Source organism: Carassius gibelio, chromosome B7 (assembly GCF_023724105.1).
Source record: "Carassius gibelio isolate Cgi1373 ecotype wild population from Czech Republic chromosome B7, carGib1.2-hapl.c, whole genome shotgun sequence".
Classification (NCBI taxonomy): Eukaryota; Metazoa; Chordata; class Actinopteri; order Cypriniformes; family Cyprinidae; genus Carassius; species Carassius gibelio.
The window spans coordinates 39,256,520-39,269,634 of record NC_068402.1 but is presented as its reverse complement, the minus strand read 5'-3'; the positions used below and the strand labels follow the sequence as shown (position 1 = coordinate 39,269,634).

The window sequence follows — 13,115 nt, the reverse complement described above, 5'->3', positions numbered from 1 at the left end:
CAACATTTCTCACATTATCACAGTTAATTTGCTATAGTTTAGAAAATGGTAATGAAATATGACTCAGAGTTAAACTTTGTGTGAGAACAAATTAATCTTGATAATGTCAGATAACTTTGATAGAAAGATATTTAATGGATTACAATCAACCAAAACTACAGACATCTGTTATTATGACAATATTTACACAACTATCAGTTAGCAAGCAATGCTTCTTTGTGTTCAGTCTGTGGTGTGAAATGTCACATTAGTCAGGTTAAAGCAGTGGTTCTCAATTCCAGTCCTCGCGATCCAGTACTGCTCAGCACATATTGTATGTCTCTCTTTGTTAACACACCTGCTCCGTGCATGAACTGTGTTTTGATTGACATGGTTTCTACACAGTGTTTACTGCTCCCTAGTCCCTGAGCAGGGGAAATCTGTTGAAGTTTACTTCACTTCGGAACATTCATTCACGGATTTGCATTACACAACGTCCGTCTGCACACATGGACAAGTGTGACATCATATATCTCTGTAAGTAAAATACAATTTAAATTCATGTCACGTCAGTGCACTTTGAATGGAACATATACGTTCGGTTCGAACTGGAATCATGGCGGAATGTCCTGTGATGTCCACTTCACAGGGCACTTGTGTTCGAATAGAACAAATGTCTGAAGCAATAAGAGAAACGTACAAAATGTGCAGAGCAGGGATGTGAGGACTGCAATTGAGAACCGCTGGGTTAAAGTGTCTGAATATAAAAAAAAAAAAAAAAAAAAAAATTCACTAGTAGTCCACTATATGAAGAATCTTTTGGTATAATGTCACGTTTCGCTTTATTTTTGCTAAACTCACTTCAATGAATTATAATGTCCTATCAAAATCAATAAGTATATCTGGAATCTGAATAATTGTTGGTTTGACTGTACATTAATTCTTGTTAAAATTACATTTACATTACATTTACATTTAATCATCAAAAGTGACTTTATGCTTCTTTGGGATGGCACAATCAAGCAATGTTCACTTGCAGAACACAAGCTTCTAGAGGCACATAAGTCTGAAGTAACAAATTTAGGTAAATGGGTGCAGAGCCAGTGGTAGTTTTGTAGGCAAACATCAATGCCTTAAATTTTATGCGAGCGGCTATTGGAAGCCAGTGCAAATTGATAAACAGAGGTGCGATGTGTATTCTTTTTGGCTCATTTTTGGCCAGATTGGTTGCTGTCAAGGAGGTTGTTGTGTGTGAGAAATGTAGAGACTTGGTTGAACATAGCTCGTTCAAGTGTTTTTGCAATGAAAGGAAGAAGGGAAACTGAAAACTAAAAAAAAAAAAAACTAAAAACTAAAACTACAGAGTGATTCAGTCAAGAGCAGTGAGTGATTTTCTGGGATTGACAATACAGCAGCTAGCAGCTAAATTAGACATGGTAATGGCCGTGGCCAAGCCTTGGAAATTAGTGAGGTCCGTAATAACCCCCTTATGTAGTAGTAGTAGTAGCCCTTTATTGTCACTAGTCACAAGTACCAGCGAAATTAGCCATCAACCTGTCCATACATACATACATACAATATGACAGTGGGGTAGACAGGACAGGAAGACAGGGTATTTGAGGAAGAAATAAGTACAGCATAACACTAGGGAAGTGAGGAGAAAAAAACCAACACCCAGACTATGCTCCTTATGGGAGCACAGTATGAGAACAGGAAAAACACCTCAGCACAAAAAGCACATAATCAATACACCATAGACACACGACTTTGCAACTGGGTACGGAGCTTGGGGTGATTGAGGTAATCCAGCACAGCCAAACAGCCATCCGGTCCAGCAGCTTGAAAGCGCTAGTCACAGACCCGCCTGCCAGACTGGCGGAACAAAGCGGCAAAGGCGGGGGATGGGGGTTGGGAGGGTGAATGCATATCGGTATATGTGTAAGAGTTTGTGTATTTGTAGGCCTGGAGAGTTGAGACTCTCTCTAGATGCCTCAGTCCGGCCATGGAGACGTCCTTGGTCAGGTCCTAGATAGAGTCAACAATCACCAGGTGTCTGTGAGAGAGGGTAAAGGAATGCAAGACAAGTCAAGCTGCCCTGCTCGCCTGGGAGATTTTTGTCATACAGCCAAGGCTGGTAAAGAAAGCCAAAAGAAGATAAGATACCAGTTGTTTGGTCTAGTAGCCGCATTTCTTTTCACGGTCACTATGATTTTTCATTGTTCATTGGTCTCCAAATTCTCCAATTTCTTTTCCAAATCCGTGAGCTTCTTCGTGATGTTATCCATATTGCGGTTAATAGTCTCAGTCTCAATGCTGACCGCTCTGCCCACTACTTCAATCATGACGGGCAGCCTTGTGAGGCTTTGGACGGCTGTTCCGGTCTTCTTAATTTTCCGATAACCCAGGACAAAGCCTAATCTAATCAGCAGAAGACCTGTTATCATGGTTCCGAATAGGTAGATGTCTTCAATGTCCTCCACGGAAAGAGTCGACAGACACACGACCCGCCAATTCGCCCACGCGTCCATCGTGTAGCCAGCTGCAAACGTTCCGGCAGGGCAGTCAGGTTCCCCCGAACCCAGGCTTCTCGTCGAGAAGATGGTGTCAATTGCGTTGAGAGACCAGTTTATCAGATCCATATTCCAGTTTAGGAGAGCAGTGCAGAGAGAGTTTCTCAAGTAGACAAGACAAGAGAAAAACAAGCGAAGCAAGGAAAGGCAGGGAGGGAGAGGAAAGAAATGTGACCGCCTCCGTTGAGAGCAAGAGAGAAGATCTATTATAGAATTGTGCTATAATAACCCCTATAAATGCAGCTAAATATATACTCTAACTCTTGAAATGATATAGAAATGTAGTTGTTTTAAAGGGATGCTCATTTTTAAATCATACTATTTATTGCATCAAAGATTGTACTTTGAATAAATACTTAACTATGTTTATGGGATGGATAATTGTATCAGTTTTTTATTATTCATGCAACCATACATATTGCTGTTATAGTTTTATTTATAACCTGATAACATGGTGCTCTTATGAATGTTTATAGCATGATTGTGAAAGTTTAACTACTATACTGAATGATGTAGCATAGACTTCTTAATAACTAGTGTTCGCGTATTTCTTTTCATTCTGTACCCTAAGTTACTTGTTCTACAGATCTCTGCAGTAGTGTTAGACAGCGTTTTGATAAAGTTTCTGACAGGTAATATAGTTTTTTTTTTTCTTACTGAATGTCATGGACTTTTTTTGATCGGAATGTCTATTTACTTCACCCACTAAATGTGTTATTTTCCCTAACCTAATGTGTTATTTAGCTCCAGTGGAGCAGTGTCACGATTGCACACACAAACAGAGAGATACAGATGCAGTGTTTTATTAGGGGAATCCAAGAATCAAAATCCAATCAGGCAAAAGGTCAGTATCCAGACCTGGCTCGACTCACGGGGAGCATCCACGGATACTATGGATGTGCACATTGATGCTGCAGTATCGATATATCGATACTCAGAAGCTTCTATTTTGGTATCAATATTTTCTGCAAAGTATCGATACTTAATTATATTTATAATTTATTTATAACTAAATGTTTTAAGCAGTGTGTGCAGGCCAATAGGGACGGTGTGTGTATGATATAAAAAGAAAAGGTCTCGCGGACGCGGTGGTATGACGTTAACACTGATTGGTCTTCGGCTGCATGCAGTGCAATGTGCCATTCACCATCACAACACGGCATACACGGTCGCGACTTGCGCGAAAGATGACAGCAGTACCGCCGCTCCCTATATACACTATATACAGCAGTCTGCGTAGGGCGCCAAATCCCAAAGGAGGCACCATCCCAGTTGCTCAAAAAAAAAAAAAAAACCTGCACTATTCTCCTATCCACGCTCACGACCACTCGCACCTCATGTTTGCGGCTGAATGTTCATAATTGATGGATGACATCTATGCCTGGGTAAAGGGCTCACATGGGCTCAAACACAAATTTGAAGCTCAATAGCATTTGAGCAGTGTTGGGAAGGTTACTTTGGAAATGTAATAGGTTACAGATTACAAGTTACCCTGTTTAGAATGTAATAGTAGTGTAACTTTTTCAATTACTTTATAAAAGTAATGTATTCTAATAAGCATGTGACGTATTCTGTGTAATAAACTCCTGAAACATTTTTTTTTTTTTTTTAATTTTTTTTAAACTGCTGTCTCTTTGTATATGATGATAGTTTTCTCAAAATAAGTAAAACGCATGAAGTGACACAGAGCAGTTCTAGAAATTATGTTTATGTGCTCGTGTACTCCTAAATTGAGACAGCAGAGGTTGAAAACACTGCAAGCTTCAGTAGACCTATGTGTAGTAAATTAAACCATGTCTTTGCCATTAATTTACAGAAGGGGCTGCCTGGGGGAAAAAAAATAAGACTGGAAATCTATACTTTACAATACAATACTCTACAATACTACCAGAGGTGTAGTGGTAAAAAAAGAGGTGGGTAAACTATAAATTCTGGGTGACCACATCGTGGTCATGGTAAGGTGGGCCACTGCATACCGGTGTATGTCTATCCTGATGACATCACTATAGGCTTTCATTTGATATTACTACCAAGGGTATCACTGTTGTTCCCGCATAAAAGTCACACAATCACTATTCAATTCATAAATTAATCTAAGTTCTTCTTAAAAAGACTCAAGAAGGAATAATAAGGTTGAAATCTATAAAGTTTACTAAATGACAAAACAAAGAACTTTTTTTTTTTAAAGAGGAATAGAAAGGGAGGCTTATATCCAAGGGTTCCAATGCAATGCACTTGTACGCAATGATTACGGATTTGGGATTATTTTCATAGTCGATTAATCTGTTGAATATTTTCTAAATTATTCGGTTAGTTGTTTGGTCATAAATATGTCAGAAAAATGTGGATCAGTGTTTCCCCAAATGCCCAGGAATGGTCCTCAAATGGTCCTCTCGTTTTGTCCACAACTCAAAGATATTCAGTTGACTGTCAGAGAGGAGAGAAGACACTAGAACATATTCACATTTAACAAGCTGGAATCAAATTTTTTTTTTTTTTTTTTACTTTTGTCTTTCATATATTTTATCAATGACACAGACTGCAATGACACAGACAGCTTCCTTGCAGAAAGACATCCTTTTGATCACGTGGTTCATGTGAGATGATTGACAGCTTTACAAACTATCGCAGTGATGTCACAGCTGACGCGATTCTTGCTAGCTCTGTTAGCTGTTTTTGTTCTTCAGATCGCATAAATCTGTAAAATGAATAGAAAGGTTATTCTGTATGAAGAAATATTTTACAAACATGTCATAAAATTATTATCTCTTCAAATGTGCGTACCATTGGATATTGTATACGAATATTGTGGATATTGTATACGAACACAAATAAATTTACAAAACGCTCAACTGGGCTGAAGGTGAGAAAGAGGATCCCAAAAAGGTGTTAGACAAATTTGAGAAATATATCAGACCAAGGAAGAATAAGAGGATAGCTCGCCATCGTTTTAAGCAGAGGAAACAAGACGTAAGTGAGAGTTTCGACCATTTTGTTAAAGTTCTACCAGAAAGACTCGGGAGATAGAGGAATGTACGAAGCATACATTTATTGACAGCTCAGCGAGCACAATTATAAATTTCTTTGGCGGAAGGCCCCGTCCATGGTTCGTAATCCGAGGGTAGCGAATCTGCATTTCCTGCCTGAAGACGAAGGCAGGGGCGCAGCAGACCCCCAAAATTAGGTGGATTATGAGACCTCCAGACGGGGCCAGCCTTCCCCGCCAAAAAAGTAGATGAAGTATACCCACCAGTTGTGAATCCTAAGGTTCCTGGAAGAAATAGAAAGAGAGTTAGCATGACCAGTATAAATGACGTTAGATTAAACTTAAGTTTTTTACAGAAATAGCCGCAATAGGCCAGACACAGACAGCAACGATAGGCAGCACAAACAGGCCTCGATAGACCAACAGAAATAGCCACGATAGGCAGACACAGACAGCCACGATAGGCAGCACAAACAGGCCTCGATAGACCAACAGAAATAGCCATGATAGGCAGACACAGACAGCCACGATAGGCAGGCACAAACAGGCCTCGATAGACCAACAGAAATAGCCACGATAGGCCGACACAGACAGGCCTCGATAGACCAACAGAAATAGCCACGATAGGCAGACACAGACAGGCCTCGATAGACCAACAGAAATAGCCATGAGAGGCAGACACGGACAGGCCCCGATAGGCCGAACATAAATAGCCACGATAGGCCAGACGCAGACAGCCACGATAGGCAAACGCGGACAGGCCCCAATTGGCCGAACATAAATAGCCCGATAGGCCAGACGCAGACAGCCACGATAGGCAGACACAGACAGGCCCCAATAGACCGTACATAAATAGCCACGATAGGCCAGACGCAGACAGCCACGATAGGCAGACACAGACAGGCCCCGATAGACCAACATAAATAGCCACGATAGGCCTCACGCAGACAGCCACGGTAGGCAGACACAGACAGGCCTCAATAGACCAACAGAAATAGCAACGATAGGCCAGACGCAGACAGCCACGATAGGCAGACGCAGACAGGCCTCGATAGACCAAACAGAATAGCCATGATAGGCAGAACACAGACAGCCTCGATAGACCGTACAGAAAAATAGCCATGATAGCCAGACACAGACAGGCCTCGATAGACCAACAGAAATAGCCACGATAGGCCAGACGCAGACAGCCACAATAGGCAGACGCAGACAGGCCTCGATAGACCGTACAGAAATAGCCATGATGGCCAGACACAGATAGGCCTTGATAGACCATACAGAAAAATAGCCATGATAGCCAGACACGGACAGGCCTCGATAGACCAACGGAAATAGCCACAATAGGCCAGACGCAGACAGCCACGATAGGCAGACACGGACAGGCCTCGATAGACCGTACATAAATAGCCATGATAGCCACACAGACAGCCCGATAGACCGTACATAAATAGCCACAATAGGCCAGACGCAGACAGCCACGATAGGCAGACGCAAGACAGGCCTCGATAGACCATGATTAGCCACGATAGGCAGACGCAGACAGGCCTCGATAGACCGTACATAAATAGCCACGATAGGCCAGACGCAGACAGCCACAACGGCAGACGCAGACAGGCCTTAATAGGCCATACAGAAATAGCCACAATAGGCAGACACAGGACAGGCCTCAATAGACCGTACAGAAAAATAGCCATGATGGCCGGACACGGACAGGCCTTGATAGGCCGTACAGAAATAGCCACGATAGGCCAGACACAGACAGCCACGATAGGCAGACACGGACAGGCCTCGATAGGCCGTACAGAAATAGCCATTATAGCCAGACACAGATAGGCCTCGATAGACCGTACAGAAATAGCCACGATAGGCCAGACACAGATAGCCACAATAGGCAGACATGGGACAGGCCTTGATAGACCATACAGAAAAATAGCCATGATAGCCGGACACGGACAGGTCTCGATAGACCGTGCAGAAATAGCCACGATAGGCAGACAAAGACAGCCACAATAGGCAGACATGGGACAGGCCTTGATAGACCATACAGAAAAATAGCCATGATAGCCGGACACAGACAGGTCTCGATAGACCGTGCAGAAATAGCCACTATAGGCAGACACAGACAGGCCTCGAAAGACCATACAGAAATAGCCACAAAGGCCAGACATGTACAGTCCTTGATAGACCATACAGATATAGTAACACCACCACCAGTAATTGCATGAATTTACCTGATTAGTTACAGGAGAGCTTGCTGAGCTTCAATAATGGTTTTGAATCAGGTCTGATGTATGATTCAAATGCTTAGGAAGACCATCTGCCCATGATCTTAACAGCTGATGTAGAGATCGCTCATTCAGCTGCTGAAGTAGCTGCCCCAATTCTGAATGAATGGCCAGTAGATAGACTGCAGCTTTGAGAACAGTGGTTAAGCGAGTTCTAAACAGCCTTGGAAAGGGGGCTCCGTTAGAAAAAATAGAGCTGGTGCGTTTTAGAAATTCTAGGTCGGATTTTTAAGAAATTTCACCATGCAGAGAAGGGACAGGATTATTGATTTTAGAATTGTTAAGGTGACACCAGAACCTTGCACATCGGTTTTTGAGTGCTTGAGGAGAGTGTGAAGAATTTTTGGTCCGAATCATAGATCTGAAGGAAATGCCGCGAGCAGGATCAAATGGATTGGTTTGAAGTGAATTCCCCTGGAAGCATAACCTGTAGAAGGCAGATAAACACTGCCTCCAGAAGAATATTGAGGTACTTCGAAGGAAGGCCGTAGCAGATGGAAGTAATTAATTTTGCAATATGGGCAGGGTAATAGGCAGACATTTGTCTTTAATTTGTTGTCGCGTTGGCATCTGCAAACTCAAACATGTGTAAGTACGATCTTTTATACAGGAGTATAAAGACGTGATTGGATAATGATGAAGGTAATTAATGACGAAGTGATTGAGTCTTCCTGGCAGAACTTAGGCTAAAGCTTCCATATCTACGGCTACTGTTAATGGATTGCGCATATGCAGACCCTGACGACATGTTGATTGATGCAATTATCGTGGGTGTGCATGAAAAACGAGTGCAAGAGAGACTATTAGGAGAGGAATTGACACTAGCCAAGGCTATTGAAATCCTTCAACAATATGAGATGTCTCAGAAACAACTGAAAATAGTCAGAGATGATGTCACATGCTCTCAAGTGTCCACTGTTGCAGAACGTGTTCAACATAAACCTTCTGGCCAAAGCAGAAAAACAAGCTATCCAGATCGCAAGTTCACTCAGTCAAAACCATCAGCTTTCTGTGCTAGCTGCGGTAAACATCCCGATCACAAATGGAACGAGGGCAAAGGCCCAGCCAAGGGCTCAACGTGCTCATACTGCCACAAGCCCAACCACTAGATGGCAGTGTGCCGTAAACGTGCTGTTCACACACTGAATGTTGAAGCGCTGGAGGAGTCTGATGATGAAATACTGAATATTAGCAGATGTTGTCCATCCAGCAGCTGCATTAACTGTCGACAAATGGTCCGTGCATTTGATGATACTTTCACAGAGAGTCCAGTTCAAGATAGATACTGGTGCCAAGCATAACACATTGACTCTTGACAGCTAGCAGCAACTTGTGCACACGGGTGAATTAAAGCATTCTAACAAGCTGTTGCGCTCCTACTCTAATCATAAGCTCAAACCAGTCGCTGCTGTAGATCTATCAGTGCACTATAAACAGTGTGTCACTGATGCAGAGTTTGAAATTGTGGATATTGCACAGGAAAGTGTGCTCAGCGGGGCCACGGCTGAAGCTCTGAGTTTGATAGCAAGGCTGAGCTCTGTACAAAATGTTGCTGAAGCTGAGGCTGACTCTCCTTTGAAGGGCATTCTCGAACAAGACATTGTTCCTCAAGGCCTTCGTGACTTTCCTGAGCTAATACGGACCAAAGGGACTCTACCAGGGAAGTACACAATCAAATAGAGCCCAATACTAAAGGTGTTGTCCACCCTGTGCGCAGACAGCCAGTTGCACTCAAGGGACAGATTGTCAAAAAAACTGCATGAAATGGAGGAAAATGGCTATATAAGAAAGGTCGAGCAGCCCACTGAGTGGGTCAGTTCAATGGTGGCAGTCTCTTGGGGAGACAAGTTAAGAATTTGCATAGACCCCAGCGATTTAAATAAGGTAATTAAAAGAGAAAATTACCCCATGCGCACCGTTGAATAAGTTGTGTCATCTATGCCTGGAGCACGTATATTCTCAGTCCTTGATGCCAAGTCGTATTTCCTCCAGATCGAGTTAGATGAGGAATCTTCATTCCTAACAAACTCCAATACACCCATTGGTAGGTTTAGGTGGTTGAGGCTACCGTTTGGAATTAAATGTGCTCCTGAGATCTATCAGAGGATCATGGATGGCATGCTGGAGGGCATTACGGGAGCAGTGGCCATTATGGATGACATCTTGATTGCGGCCCCCACTGTGAAGATGAACGATGAAATCCTATGCAAAGTCATCGAGAGAGCAACAAGCTACAACCTGAAGCTTAATTTCAATAAGTGTCGCATTCGGCAGAGCCAAGTCCCATATATTGGCCATTTACTCACTGCAGAAGGTCTGAAGCCTGACCCAGCCAAGGTCCAAGCAGTCAGGGGCATGCCAAAACCTGTTGACAACGAAGGGGTGCGGAGATTTTTGGGGTTTGTGACTTATTTGTCAAAATTCATACCAAATCTCAGTGAAGAAGATGCACCGCTGCGTCAGCTCCTGAAAAGTAATGTGGAGTTTGCGTGGCAATCTGCTCAGAAAATAGCTTTTGCAAGGCTCAAAGAACTGTGTTCACAACCCCCCCTAATGAAGTACTTTGACCCATCAGGGCCAGTTGAAATTTTCTGTGATGCAAGCAGCAGTGGATTAGGTGCTGTGCTTTTGCAGGACGATCACCCTGTTGTATTCTCTTCCAGGTCTCTGACCGACGCCAAGACCCGCTACGCACAAATAGAAAAGGAAATGCTTTCTATCGTCCATGCATGCACATAATTTCATCACTTCATCTTTGGAAAGTCGGTCACTGTGTATAATGACCACAAACCACTGGAGGACATCTTTAAGAAATCATTGCTTGCCACCCCCATGCGCATACAGAGGATGCGCCTGTGTAGTACTCCTGTAAGTAACAAGACAATGAAGAGAAGAACGCATTTGTGATGGCTTCTCGTCTTTGCATTTACTACGAATTTCAATAAAAGCAATGCATATTACAACTGCTCAAGACACTTCATTGTCAATACACATATGACGTTTCCATAGTGATGCCTGAATATTAACATTACAACTTTAACATTTTGCATATTCAGCATTTACAATTGCCAACGTGACACTCTAATTGATCATTTATATATATATTACACTTCCACTAAACTTTACAATTTATCTAAAATAATAACATGAGAATGATAATGTAAAACATATTCAGAATCTAATCCATATTCTCAGTAAAGAACATACACTCTGTTTGTTATCTGATGCATTACATTGAATGACGAGACATATGAAATTAGCTCATTTACATTCACTCGACTGTAATGCTTAACACAGTTTACAGACATCACTATCGAATAAATGACCACGTATGTAAATTAAGAGATAATTTATAACATGAAACAATATTATCTCTTAATTATTCAAATATTATTTATACTTTACACAGTTATAACGGACCTTCGCGCTAATCGCGGGGCACTTATGCTAACCATGTGCTCAACATGACAAACTCGTGACTCACTATTCAAATAACTAAACAGCTGCGTTAAACACACACACAACTCGTTTGTATTATTAACAATGTTTATGTTTAAATCGAAAATGTGTTTTGCATTATACTTTGCAGTTACCTGTAAGTAACAAGACAATGAAGAGAAGAACGCATTTGTGATGGCTTCTCGTCTTTGCATTTACTATGAATGAGCATCACTGGCGCGCAGGCTGCTATGAGATGCGTGCGATGACGTCATCACACTGGTAGGCTATGCCAAGCGAAAATAATCAATTTATAAATGCATAAACAAACACTCTTTTTAAACATAAAGTACAATAAAACATTTAAACCATATTTAAAACAATTTGAAAATTAGCATCACACTAAAAAAATGTACAAACACAAACTGCCTGTACTCACTATTACACTCTCCCATACAGGATAAGATGTGGTCCCGACATCTACCAATGCCCTTCTCAATCGAGCTCAATCAATAATGCTTTCTGTTAAACAAATTTCTTTTTTCTTTTTTTTTAGTCCATATAAATCAATTGGTGTATGTCATATATTGACAAGAATCTCAAAGTTCAGCAACAATAGTCCATTTGGGGGGATTGTTGTTAGGAATTGACAAAAAAAAAAGAATATCTCACTTACGCTAAACAAAAACAGTCCATTTAAACAGGGGTCACCAATCTAAAGCTTAGAAGAGCTTAACGTGGCTGTGTTCAGAGTCCTAAAACAGTCCATGTTCCCTAACTATCCATATCTGCTTTGCTGTTCACTTGAGTTCACTATTGATTGTCCATTGTTCATATTATGTTTCCCAGCTCATCAGTGTGCATATTAGAGAAGCAGTTCATAGCTGATCAAATGTTCCAGTATGTGTGACCACATATCAACAGTCCATATTGTTTCACCCCAAAGGTAATTGGTAGTATAACCAAAACAGTAGATCACTTAAAGGTATGGTAGATTAAAGTTAGTAGCAAAATCAGAATCAGAATCAGAATCAGAAAGAGCTTTATTGCCAAGTATGCTTACGCATACAAGGAATTTGTTTTAGTGACATAAGCTTCCAGTACACAGAGACAACAACACACAGAAAAAAAAAAAATTGAGATCTACAAATTGACAAATAAATAAGTGTATAAACAATTGTGCTATAAATGATAATGGAGTAGGATTGAGTGAGATGCAGGAATGTTCTAGGATGGAGGGTTAACAAATAAATATAAGGATATTGCACGTTTATAAGCATAAGTAGGGAACATTTAACTGTTCATGAGGTAGATTGCCTGGGGGAAGAAACTGTTCTTGTGCCTTGCTGTTCTGGTGTTTGGGGCTCTGAGGCGCCGGCCAGATGGCAAAAGTTCAAAGATGGGGTGACTTGGATGTGAGGGATCCAGAGTGATTTTCTGAGCCCTTTTCCTCACTCTGGATGTATACAGTTCTTGAAGGGTGGGCAGGGGAGCACCAATAATCCTTTCAGAAGTCCGAACAGTTCTCTGTAGTCTTCTGATGTCTGTCAGTTATTGAAGTACAGAGGACAGACTCAATGACGGCCGAGTAGAACTGTTTTAGCAGCTCCTGTGGCAGGTTAAACTTCCTCAGCTGGCGAAGGAAATACAACCTTTGCTGGGCCTTTTTAACAATGGAGTCAATGTGATTGACCCACTTCAGATCCTGAGAGATGGTGGTTCCCAGGAATCTGAATGACTCCACTGCAGTCACAGTGCTGTTCATGATGGTGAGTGGGGAAAGTGCAGGTGGGTTTCTCCTAAAGTCCACGATCATCTCCACTGTTTTGAGCGTGTTCAGCTCCAGGTTTTTAAGAC

At 41.8% G+C, this 13,115-nt stretch overlaps 1 protein-coding gene and 1 long non-coding RNA gene across 2 annotated transcripts in view; both read right to left on the bottom strand.

Moving 5' to 3' along the window:
* LOC127962605 (uncharacterized) overlaps window positions 1–13,115 on the bottom strand; it is a 384,402-nt gene that overhangs the window by 34,704 nt on the left and 336,583 nt on the right. The window lies entirely within an intron of this gene.
* LOC127961577 (uncharacterized) lies at window positions 5,574–8,371 on the bottom strand. The gene is made up of 2 exons (XR_008154473.1): window positions 7,767–8,371; window positions 5,574–5,820 (listed from the first exon to the last, which is right to left on the bottom strand). It is a non-coding gene; the product is annotated as an uncharacterized LOC127961577 (long non-coding RNA).